At 40.9% G+C, this 12,792-nt stretch overlaps 6 non-coding genes across 6 annotated transcripts; 2 read left to right on the plus strand and 4 right to left on the minus strand.

The window, feature by feature from the left end:
* Positions 1 to 5,764: 5,764 nt before the first annotated feature.
* Positions 5,765 to 5,836, minus strand: Trnae-uuc (transfer RNA glutamic acid (anticodon UUC)). The gene has a single exon. It is a non-coding gene; the product is annotated as a tRNA-Glu (tRNA).
* Positions 5,837 to 6,072: 236 nt separating this feature from the next.
* Positions 6,073 to 6,144, minus strand: Trnae-cuc (transfer RNA glutamic acid (anticodon CUC)). The gene has a single exon. It is a non-coding gene; the product is annotated as a tRNA-Glu (tRNA).
* Positions 6,145 to 6,589: 445 nt separating this feature from the next.
* Trnae-cuc (transfer RNA glutamic acid (anticodon CUC)) lies at positions 6,590 to 6,661 on the plus strand. Its single transcript has one exon. It is a non-coding gene; the product is annotated as a tRNA-Glu (tRNA).
* A 220-nt stretch (positions 6,662 to 6,881) lies between these two features.
* Trnae-uuc (transfer RNA glutamic acid (anticodon UUC)) lies at positions 6,882 to 6,953 on the plus strand. The gene has a single exon. It is a non-coding gene; the product is annotated as a tRNA-Glu (tRNA).
* Positions 6,954 to 7,090: 137 nt separating this feature from the next.
* Trnam-cau (transfer RNA methionine (anticodon CAU)) lies at positions 7,091 to 7,162 on the minus strand. The gene has a single exon. It is a non-coding gene; the product is annotated as a tRNA-Met (tRNA).
* A 5,556-nt stretch (positions 7,163 to 12,718) lies between these two features.
* Positions 12,719 to 12,792, minus strand: Trnai-aau (transfer RNA isoleucine (anticodon AAU)). Its single transcript has one exon. It is a non-coding gene; the product is annotated as a tRNA-Ile (tRNA).

Consider the following 12,792-nt stretch of genomic DNA (forward strand, 5'->3'; position numbering starts at 1 on the left):
ATGTGTCCCGCGTCTTCCGTGACGCCTACTCCACACCTTGGGCATGATGGATCGTCAGCGTGCCCAAAGCGATGAAGATATGCTCGGAAACACCCGTGTCCACTAAGGAACTGCGTCAGATAGAAGTTTGTTTGGCCGTGTCTTCTACCTACCCACGCTTCGACCGATGGAATCAGTTTCCATGTCCATCTTCCCTTGGGAGCTTCGGTCCACCGTTGTTGCCACTCGATCAGCATGATCTGACGGCTTGTGAGGTGATTTCCTGTGCAGTATTTTCTGCTGATCTCGGTGACCAGCAGATCGAACGGAGTGATGCCCGCTATCACGTGCGCTGCTTCCCCAGAGACTGTGCGAAACGCACTGGCAACTCTAATAGCGCAGAGTCTGTAGAGTGCTCCCACTTCTTTGATGAATGTCTTTTTTGTCGTAGCCGCAGCCCATATGGGTGCTGCGTACGTTGTGATCGACCTCACCACTCCAGTCAGTAGGCGTCTCCGTAGTTGCTTCGGTCCTCTGGTGTTAGGCATTATGCGAGCAAGCGCAATACACGCCACTGAGGCTTTTTGGCCTATGTAGCTCAAGTGGTCCTTAAACGAGAGCCTCCTGTCTAGCATAACTCCCAGGTACTTAAGTGCAGGCCTTGAGCAAATACTTGTGCTTCCCACAATTATGCTAGCGGTCTCCACCATTTTCCTGGAGCTTATCAGGACTGCCTCCGTTTTGTGCTCGGCTAGGCTAAGGCCTGCGTCTGCTAGCCATCTCTCCGCCGTTTTTATTGCTGTATTAGCGCTGTTTTCAACTTCGTGCTTATGCTTGGCGACTGCCACGATCGCGATGTCATCAGCGAAGCCTACAATCTTAACCCCTTCCGGCAGATCAAGTCTCAGTATTCCGTCGTACATTAAGTTCCACAGCGTCGGACCAAGAACTGAGCCTTGTGGAACCCCTCCAGTAACTACTTGGTTGACGCTTCCGTGGTTGGTCCGGTAGCGTAGTGACCTTCCTTCGAGGTAACTGCCTATTATGCGGACGATGTGCGGCTCAATGTTCCTTTGGATCAGGCATTGCATGATTCTCCCCCAGTTGGCGGAGTTAAAAGCGTTCTTGACATCTAGAGTGACCACTAGGCAATACTGCTTGGTACCCCAGAGCCACCGCTTACCCTCTATTGCTGTGGCTGCTATGTGTGAGACCACCTGTACCGCTTGTTGTGTGGAGTGTGCCTTTCTGAAACCAAATTGATATGGTGAAAGACCCCCTTTGATGTCAACCTCGGCTTCCAGTCGCGTGCAAATAACGCGTTCGAGTACCTTGCCTACGATGTCCAGCAGACAGATTGGCCGGTAGGCTGAAGGGTCATCCGATGGTTTGCCTCCTTTTGGAATAAGGACCAGGTCCTGTTTTTTTCCATCGAATGGGAAATCTCCCCTCCCTGAAGCACGAGTTGAACACCGTACTGAAATATGCCGGTTTCAGCTCCATTGCTCTTTTGACAATGGCACTCGGGATGCCATCTGGTCCAGGAGATTTACCAGGTTTTATCCTGTGCGCTGCTGCTAAGACCTCTCTATCCGAGACTTCGTCAAACTGAATACTGTTCCAGTCAGCAAGTTCTGCAACCTCATTGTTGTCGTTTCGGGCTGGTTGCTGTGGGAACAGATGAGACACTATTTTCCTCAAGAGTTCTGGGCACTTCGGGCTTGGCGATGAGAAGGCATTCAACTTCCTCATCGTAATCTTGTAGGCCGATCCCCAAGGGTCCTGTTCGGCTTGGTCACACAGCTCCAGGAAGAGTCGCTTCTTGCTTGCTTTAATTAGACCTTTCAGTGTTCGCCTTTTTGTCTTTAGCTCGAGCAATAGCGAAGACGCGTCTGGATTTCCGCGTTTGAGGGCTCTCTGAAGAGATCTTCGTGCCTGACAGCATTCTCTCCGAGCCACTGCAATTTCGTTTGTCCACCAGTACACCGGCTGATGCTTTGCTCCGTTCCCGACCTTCTTCATTGAGGCATTGCATGCTCGTGTCAGCTGAGACATGATCTGCTTGGTCATGTCAGTCGCCGTGCCGCTAAGTTGCAACCCTTGCATCATATGCTCGAACATGTCGATGTCAAGAGTGTTCTCTCGGTACCTGGTTACTCTCGGAACTGCCGCAACTTCGGGTCGTTTCCTTATATCAGTAATGATGGCTTGGTGTGATCGCTGTAGGTGAAGTCCCTACAGACCTTCCAGGAGGCTCTTGGAGCCAGGCTACTGCTAAGAAAGGTCAGGTCGATAATGGATCCTGCGTTCCCTCTGCTAAATGTGTGCTCACCGCCCCTATTTAAAAGGACAACGTCCAAAGCCGCAAATGCCTCTAAAACCGCACGTCCTCTCTGGTTTGTGACTAAGCTGCCCCACTCCGTTGCCCAAGCATTGAAGTCACCCCCAATGAGGCATGGGCATTTATCTCTGGCATCCATTACCAGCTTGTCCAAGATGGACAGATAGTCCTCCATGCTAAGCGATGGGGCAAGGTAGCAACTATAAACGTATAGTGTATCTATCTTTGCCCTGACAAACCCTGACTCCATCTTGGTTTCCATCAGCTGTAGCGGGCGCTGCCCGCAGGTCCACACTACTGCCTTGCGCAACTTGTCTCCAGCCCACGTATTGGGAGATTTTATGCGATATGGTTCGCTCAGAATGGTAACATCGACTTTTTTTTTTCCTTACAGTCTGCATCAGTAGGTCCTGTGCTGCTTCACAGTGGTTTAAATTTAGTTGATAAATCCGAACCATTGCTAATTTGACCGTGAACGCGCCTTGCTCTGGTACGGGCACCGTATGCTGGTAGTCGTGTGCGCCGAATCTTCTTCCCCTTTCCTGCTACACAGTATGCATTTCGGCTTTTTCGAGCATGTTTTGGCCTGGTGGCCTGCCTCTCCGCAATTGTAGCAATTTCCCGAACAATCTGCTTCCGCTGTACACCTGCTTTGTATATGTCCGAATTCCATACACCTGTAGCAGCGTATTGGCTGTATCTTACGCCTTATACGACACGTATTCCATCCTACACGCAGTTTGCCTGCCTTTAGTAGCTTCGCCGCTGAGTCGACTGGGATTCTTAGACTAGCTGTCTGCCTGCTTCCATACGATCTGCGAATCGTTATAATGCTGGATTGATTCACCCCGATCTCGCCAAATTGGGTGATTATGGCTTCCAGCAGTTCCTCTCCAGAAGTCACTTCGTCCAAGTCTTTTACTTCGATTGAAGTCATTTTCGTCAGCGATCTGACATCTATTGATGGGCCCAGGAACTCTTTTATTGCCTCCTGGAATACTTTCGTGTTGGGGTCCGAAGGCTTTGATAGTTCAAAGAGCAGCTCTCCTTTCAGCGTCTTTCGGATGCCCCTAACATGCTGACCCAGCTCTTTCAATTTTGGCTCTGTTTTGACTGAGCGCAGTATATCAGCGTACGATGTATTCGCAGGTGCGCTCACAATCACTGCGTCAGGCTTTGCCGATTCTACCCTTGCGTTTCTGGTGTGCTTCTCGTGTCTATTCTTCTTTCGCACCGTTTTCCAAGTGTTATCTTGCTCTGTTTCAGCAGCCGCTCCATCCTTACTCGCTGAATGTGTTTCGACACCGTCGTTTTGGGGATTAACCTGTGTCGCTATCCTGGGATTGGTTTTAACCGGAGCCTTAGATTTCTTTGACCTTGGTGGTGGAGAAAGGAGTTCGCCTCGGTCACTTCTAGTTCTCTTGCCTTCTCTAGGCGAGTCTACGGTTCCTTCGCTTGCTGTTTGGTGTTTCGACGCACCTATAGCTTGAAGATTCGGCATTGTCTGATTGCGGGTTGCAGTTGAGAGCATCTCCTCATCCGCCGCCGTGTAAAGGCCCATTATGCTGTCAATGAGGTCTCTCATAGGCATATGTATGGTCCGACGACCCTCTAGCATCTTGCTCAAGTCCCTTATTTTCTGTCCCAAGAGATAGAAGCTCGACCGCTTCTCGGGTGGACCATCTTCTGTTAAGGCTGTTTGTGTCAGCGCTGCTACATCAGTAGTTATAGCTGGACTACGGCTATATAATTGGGCTCCTGGTGTAGCCAACTTTGGAGATCTAGCTATCTTGCTGCTTTTTATGAATGGATCAATAGTAGGCTCTGAGCTATATCCTCCCTCCTCAAGTTTCTCCTTTGATTTGCTGCTTGTCGCTGAATCTGCAACGGTAGCCAACGGTGTGCGCTGCATCCCGACCCACTCTTTTTCGGCCAGACCACCTAATAAATTAAGTGTTGGACTTTTTCCGATCTTGGTGGATTCGAACCGTGGATCGCTGAATAGTCCGCGCCTCTATGCACTGCGCCACTGCAGCTGCACTCTTTAAGCGGAGCTTAATGCGTATACTAATTAGCTGCTCCTGAAAGTATGCAGATATTTTTTGCACTTTTTGAGCTTTGCGCTGTGCTTTTTAAAGCTTTGCGCTGAGCTTCTGATTGGCCGACTGGCAACGCCAGAGCGCCCAGTCTGGCTACGCCGCTGATGGTAGTGCAGCCCTCGTCGTCAGCTGATCGTGGGAGTGCAGTTGCGATTGTTTACAAGTAGTTGTGGCCAATTGTACTGGAACCAACAACAGTTTCCCTCGCAGCCGTCAACTCCGCCAATGCGTCTCCTGGCAACGCGGCTGTCTACGATGTCCAGCAGCAGGTGCCCCGACCGACCGTGAGTACACAAGTGTTGAACACTGCTCGAGCTAACTCGCAGTCACTTTTTTAGGTTTTTTCGACTTTTTTCGACTTATTTTGGTGATTTCCCGAGCGATCGAAAGGAGCGTCTCCAAAACGCGACCGGCTTGCGGAAAATTCAACTCACCTCTCCCTGGATGTTAAGTGTAATGCGATTTTTATGTAAATTTTTGCCGAAAAAAGAACTGAATACATGCCACACAAACATACACACACGCCACGCCACGCCGCCGCACGCATCGTGGCTCAAAAGCGGAGGCAGGCAACAGTTCTGATGATTTCGTTGCCACGGTCACGGCCAGACAAACGGTCTGTCCTCGTCATTCATTCATCCTCTCTCCCAGTCTCGCCTTCCTTCGCTTGCCCTTTACCGTCCGTTTTCCCATCAACATCTCCTCCAACACACATCAATGAGTCACAGACTGCGATGCGCACAGACAAGTGGCAATATTCCCCATGTGGGAGAGAGAGAGAAAACGAGCGTGGGATCTACTGTTGCGCCCACTGTTACCCAACAGCAAACGAAGCACTTAGTCCCAAAAAGCGTGCACGCTCTATAGAATATGCTCTCGGACTCTTAAGAACTACATACTTCAGAATTGATTATTTTGAAAAAGTTTGTCATTAGATGAAAGACCATCAGTACAACCGACAACTCTAGGCAGGAGCAACCCCGTCAGAATCGTGGTACTCAATTATAATCACAAAGTGTCATAATTTTGTATCATCAATTGGCCTTTTTAGTATTTGGGTAGAACGTCAGTCTACCACTACTAATGACAATCGTTCTACGCCAAACGATAATCAAACCACCACCATACTGCTAGAACCACTTGTGAATTAGAGCGCAGAAAACGAAAAAACAAAACACGCGATCACAACAACCAAATAAATTTTGGAAGCAAAGTAATATTACATGATATCATTTTCAAAATATTTTCTTAAATAGAAATCACTTTGGTTTTTATTTTTGAATTCTAAATATTTTAAATATTATTCAAAGTACATTTTCAAAGAAAAAAATATCAAAAAATTTACTTCCCATACCGGGAATCGAACCCGGGCCTTCTGGGTGAAAGCCAGATATCCTAGCCACTAGACCATATGGGATATGTTATGGTGTGTGACAAATAACAAATTTGTATTCAGCAGAATTTCTCAGTAGCTAAAATCGAAACCAGATATACAAAAAATAAACAGCCAAATAAACAAAACTTAACGCAAACTTAATAAATAATTAAATAAATAAATTAAAGTGACATGATTTCTATACTGTAATGTATTTGAATTTCATATGTTTTTAAAGAATAAGAAAAAAATACAAAAAAAAAATTAAACTCAACAGTTTCCCATACCGGGAATTGAACCCGGGCCTTCCGGGTGAGAGCCGGATATCCTAACCACTAGACAATATGGGAGATATTCAAAGTTGTGCTAAATTTCATACATGAAGTGGCAAGCATGAAAACATTTCAATGGAACCAAGAAAAAAATATCAGCTAGTCTTCGTTATTCAACGAGTAATAAAATGAGTCTTTGTGCAATTTGTATATTTATGATGACTACACAAATTGAGCTGAAATATGTTATTACTGTCTTCCATGGTAGAACAATAATACTTTCAAAAGTTATATTTTTAAGAATGATTTACTTCTTACTCCATGAAAATGTGCTGAAAAATCTAATTGATTTTTTTAAATATGTAAAGTCATTTAGAACTTTGCTTAGAATTAATGAAACGAATTGTATATGAATTGCATTAGAATAAACCGTGGTCAGTAAACGAATGAATATTTCTCATTTTTCTTGTATGATTGTGATGCTTCCACAGCAAATATGATATTTGGCAGGCAGTTGAACATCTCCCATATTGTCTAGTGGTTAGGATATCCGGCTCTCACCCGGAAGGCCCGGGTTCAATTCCCGGTATGGGAAACAAACTTCAGTTTGAAAACTGTCTCTTTTTTTTTTATCAAATTATGACTAAAATACGTTTTATGTTTTTAGCAGTTTTATATATTTGTATTTTTCAAAAAAAAAAATTTTAATACATTATAAAATGTTGATGCAGCTTGTATTTCACACTATTTCGAATATTTTAGTAAATACAACATCGCTTATAACAAAAGAGATATTTGACACATCACATAATATATCCCATATGGTCTAGTGGCTAGGATATCTGGCTTTCACCCAGAAGGCCCGGGTTCGATTCCCGGTATGGGAAGTAAATTTTTTGCTTTTTTGATTATGGATTTTTATATCAAATTTTATATTAAAATATACATTTATTTACGGTCAAACAAAATAGAATAAAAAACAAGTTGTATTTTTTTATACAAAATAAAAAAGTAAATTTCCACATAGCAGAGCAAGGTTTCGATCCTCGGACCTCTGGGTTATGGGCCCAGCACGCTTCCACTGCGCCACTCTGCTCGTTGTGAATCTTGCCCCTAATGTTCTACTAAAGTCAGAAGCAAACAGTGCAGGGCGTTTGTCGAGCAAAATCTGATACACGAAACATACACACACACATGCAGGCAACACGTACACAGTGAGCTGGCGAGCAGAGCAAACGAGCTCACGTGGATTACGTATTTACTTAACTGTGGCCACACTCTGTTGACGACTCTTATCGCCACGTTGCATGCGACCGCTGCTTGTGCGTTGTGCCGTGCCCTCAAACCTCTTGTGTAGCACTTTTTGCTTGGTGCGCCAACGCTTTATGCCTTTGGCACAAATATGACTTTAATAACCGCGCCTCGAGTGCAATTTCCTGTTGATTTTTGGCTTTTCTGTTTGTTTTACGCAGGCACTGGCGCTACAATGTTTATAAATTGTTTGTTAAAGCTGACTGCCAATGAGACTTTAAAAAGTTGCGAAATAGTTGATAATAAATAAATATTTGTTTAATCAAAGGAAACCTGTTTAGTTGCCACTTTGTTACGGTACAAATTTGTCAATATTTTTGGCAATTTCATTTATTTTACAAATTTGTTCGCGACACAAAATGGTTCAGTCAACGTATTGACATATTTGTCAATAAATTGGAAAATTTTAATTAATTTTCGCGCCACTTAAAAGCCAGCTGCATCGCTGAATCGTTGAATTGCCACGCCCCTCAATCGTTTGCCCATTGTGGGAAATGGGAAATGTTCACAGACCGCAAACACTAAATTGCAAATAAATTTGTTTAAATATGCAATGGCAAAGCGTCAACGCGTGGGAAAGAGACCAAAGTAACGCCACACTGCAGCATCACCTGAAAAAGGGTGAAGAGTCGAGGGTTGAGCATCACCAAACGGGGGGCAGTTGCCGCAGCGAGAGACATGAGACAAGAGACAACGACAACGTGCGGCATCAAATTTTAATAGGAAAACCCCAAAAAGTTCAAGCCACAAAGTCCATTTCCATGGAGCAACAGTAACAGCAACAGCAACAACACTTCACGCTCTTGGCCATGTTGTTGCTGCTGCAACATAGCTGATGTACGTTTTTGGTTTTGGCCACGAAGATGTTGCATTGACATTGAATATTGATGAAAATAAATCGAATTTCCGCCAGACAACCAGACGAACAGACAGACAGACGGTCAGACTGACGCCGCAGTCGAACGAACGAACGCAGTCAATGGATCTCTCAATGCAGAGTTAAAAAAAAACTCCAGTAAAACACTTTAGTTTAGAATGGTTGATTACAAAATACCCCGTTTCTGAGGCACTCCTAAGTTGACAGCTAAATTTAAAAATGATTTATTTATTTATTTTTAATGCCTTTATATGTATTTGATTTAATTAATCTTTGCACTAATCGTATTGAAGCAAGTAAATTATCATCATTACATTTTTATGTCAGTAACATATATATTTTTGATTCATTAAATTGTCCAAAGCAAAATGTTTACATAGTAACTATGTCATAGTTAAAATTACTAGATTCAGGAAATTTCATTCAAATGTCAAATTTTAATTTCACTTTAAGAGAGTGCACATAAGGCAATTCGTTCATGATTTGAACTATAGATTGCTGCACAATCTTGAGCTTTATAAACATACTGAAAATATACGTCATTTTTTTCATCTTTATAACGGAAAAAAACACCATCTCTGCTAAAGTGTTATTTTCTTTAAAGAACTTGTGTGTTTGCATCAGAGCTGCATGAAATATTTCAATATCTCTCATAATGGTGCTCTTAAGATAGTTTACTAAAATATATTAATTTATCCTAAATGTAAACTTTCTTTCCTAAATATGAAAGAGTTATTTATTATAATAGATTAATTATCAAGAAAGTTTGAGTTTTATTGCTTTACCGAAACATTGATCGAATAAGCTTTAAGAGACTGTCCTTTGAACTCTCATTAGCAGACTTTTAGCACAAAGTACATTTGTATATTGTAGATCAGCATAATCTTTTACAATGAAAACCTTATATAGTTTATTTCAAGATTTTTCTTTTTAAGATCGAATAAATCTTAAATCAATATGTGTAGAGAATGTCTTTTTAGATATTATATATGTTTATAGTATTCGAGGCAGTTTCTTTGGCTTGTTCTATTAAATTAAACCTCCACATACTCAATATTTTCCTATTCTTGACCGAAATAGGGTATAAAAATACAAAAATATTCAACAGCAACAACAAAAATAACAGCGACTGCAGCAGTTACAACAACCACAGAAAGCTGGACATCTCCATATGCATGTAAGAGTCTGTTTATATTGATTGCCAAAATGGTTTGAGCCGACCAAAAGACCAAAAGGGTTCCGGCTGAATTGAGAATCTGCTTTAGTGTCAATATCTTCCATGTGTGAGTGTGTTGGTCGTACACGTATGTATGTGTGTGCGTGTGCGAGTTAAGAGACATTTGTGGTTTCATCTGAGTTTTGTTTGAAGCGAAGTAAATGATTTTTGATATGGCTATAAAATTGCAACAAACTCTGAGCATTGATGGTACATTATTTAAAACTTTTCCATTCGAAAAAGAGTGCAAATTTTAACTGGGAGCTAGTGGAAAAGGAAATTGCAATTCACTGCGATAACTTCCTTTTTTTTAAATTGCTTTTTATGCCACTGTTTGCTAAACTTTATACCAATTTTATAGTCTCTACTTTCTGTATCTCTTAAGGGTTTATTTGGTCAACAAATTGAGTTCGAATGATTGATCTATATGAAGTAAGTAAGAAAGTGAGATGCTGATTATTCATGTTCAATAAAAGTATATTCTAAAAGTGTACCGATTTAATATATCACAAAAATACTAAAATATACCGAAGTTCGAAAATACCAGATTGTCAAACAAAGCAACTAAGACGCAATAACACTAAGCGTTTTTTGCAAAACAAAAGTATTTCTTGACTAACTTCAATAATTTTTATTTGATCTCAAGTTAAATTTAAGGAATCATAAATACTGTATGTTAGTTATATCGTATGTACTATGTTGTTGTGACTTCAAAATTTGCTTGGTATTCGATTTTTTCCGATTTGGTTGTCGGATGCGAGCGTGGCAAAAATATGAAACAAATCTGCTCTGCGTGCAAAAAGAATTAGTGCTATCGAAATAGAATTAGATCTCTATCTCTTATCTTTAATCATCATATCAACTATAGAAATTAGTTGCATTATGCATTATAACAACATTGGAACACTACAATTGTCACTTGAAAGATCTTAAAGGAATAACGAATAACCAGTTTCATTTTTGTTATAAACCTACAAAATAATTATCGTTTCAATTATAACTATAACTATATTTCCCTGAAATTGCATCGATGTTTGTTAAACAGTGCACTTATCCATTTAAAAACCTCAGCAATTGTATAACTTTATGGTTTTTTCTTTTTTTTTCAGTGTATTGAAATTGTTATGTTTTTTGCTGAACTTTACACCAATGAAATGTACTTTCTAGTATTTTAATTTATTATTATGTATTATTTATACTGAATAAGAATATTTTTAAGCTTCTTTTTTTCAGATATACTTGTATAGTAAATTAAATAGAATCAACCCGAGCACTAAAAATATAATAAATAAATAGCAACACTACAGTTATTATTTGAAAGATTCTAAAATGAATAACATGTATTAATGTATCATGTCGGAATATGAAAAGTACTATTATTGTTATAAAATTACCAAATAGGTACAGTATTTCAAATTTCATTTAAGCTGTAAGAATTACCCTGACTCTACATCCATATTTGCAAAAACTGTGCTCTCAATCATTTAAAGACTCCACCAAAATAGCTTATATAGCAGTTGTGTAATAACTTTATGATTTTTTTCACATTTGATGCCCTTGCTCTCTGTTTACATTTTTCCCTTTTGGCCATTGCTCACGAGTCGCGTTGCAAAAGCGTCAATTGGCCCTTCGATACGAGGAGTTAACACTTGATTTGTATTTAAAAATTATTGACCAATTCATGGCTGCTGATTAAGTTTGTGTTTGTGTTTGTGTTTGTGCTTGTCAAACGCTCCGTTGCAACGAGACTGGGAGCAAACGAGAGAGAGAGAGAGAGAGAGAGAGAGAGAGAGAGAGAGAGAGAGAGAGAGAGAGAGAGAGAGAGAGAGAGAGAGAGAGAGAGAGAGAGAGAGAGAGAGGCAAGAGAGAAAGCAGTCAATTGCTGAACGGTGGCAAGTGATTGATTTTTACAGCCACAAGGCAATGGACACGGTTAAGGGAAATTGCATAAACGCCACACACTGCACGAGTACGGCCCATATGAAAATCCAATTTTCCAGTGATTGATCATACACACACACCCACAGCACACACATGAACACGAACGAACACACACACATACACATGGACACTTCAGAAGGTAGTAAGGGAAATTGTCAGCCTGATGCTGTGGTAAAGTTTGTTTGTTGGCCATACGCAAAAATAATGTAATTAAAGCAATGTTTGCATAATAAAAATTAATATTTGTTGCATTTTGTGTCACAGGACACAACTCAGACCGAACTAGAAGCGTTGCATTTATTGTCAACCCTTTCACTCTGTTTCTCTCCTCTCCGTTCTATCTCTCTTGCTATTTACCTAGGGTGTAGTACAGTTGTCTGGCAGCGCTTTATGCGGGCTGTCAAAATCAGACAGTTTGCACACATGATGTACCACGTGCCCATCCTATAGATATATAGAGAAAGAGAGAAAGAGAGAGCAAATCCTTTGCCCAAACCCAAGGCAGAGATTTGTGGAGTCCACTCTGGGTTCGGCTTTTGTCCGGCCTTCTGTTTGTACAAGTTTCGTTTCACCAAATTATGTGTTGCAGCATATGGAGGGGAATTCACACTGTGCATCAACAACACACTCAACAGAGTGGCAACAGTGTCGTCTCACAGCTCACAGTCGAGTGTCTGCAACGTTTGTATGCAAATATTGAAATAAGTCTTAATTGAATACAAATACTCAATTACATTGCGGAAAATCTATTTTGCGGGTCCAGCGCAAATGTGTCCAAGCAAAATATCTGATTGAGCGGGTGGGAGGAGTGACATTCCCATTACCTCTGCAAAAAACTTCTTTAGTTGCCAATTGTTCAACACTTTTGCTTTATAATTGCAATTTTGTTTATGGTCCATAAGTGTCGCCAGCATTTAGGCAAGACCTTTTCTCAATCAACCACAAAATCAGGATCAGGTTCTTACAATCTTCATGTTGCACTCACATTCATTTTATCATCGGCAGTTATAGAGATTGTATTTTGTTAACAATTATTCGATTACTAAAACGAGTATTATATAATTAGAAATGTTTTCCCTCTCTTACAATTATTTACAATCCATCTATATTAAAAATAAGTAAATTGTATAATTAATAATAAATTCACAGAAAGTTAACCAATGAGTTCGGCTATTACATATATGTAACATCTTTTCAGTTGCTTGAATTTATCTTTCATGGAGATCAAAAATGTGGAAAAATATAAAAATTTGAAAACTAAAAAATATGTGAATATTTAAAAAAATAAAACAAAAAATTTTTTCAAGTGGCCCATGAGGGGATCGAACCCGCGACCTTCGCGTTATTAGCACGACGCTCTAACCAACTGAGCTAATGGGCC

This window comes from Drosophila albomicans, chromosome 3 (genome assembly GCF_009650485.2).
Source record: "Drosophila albomicans strain 15112-1751.03 chromosome 3, ASM965048v2, whole genome shotgun sequence".
In the NCBI taxonomy this organism is placed as follows: Eukaryota; Metazoa; Arthropoda; class Insecta; order Diptera; family Drosophilidae; genus Drosophila; species Drosophila albomicans.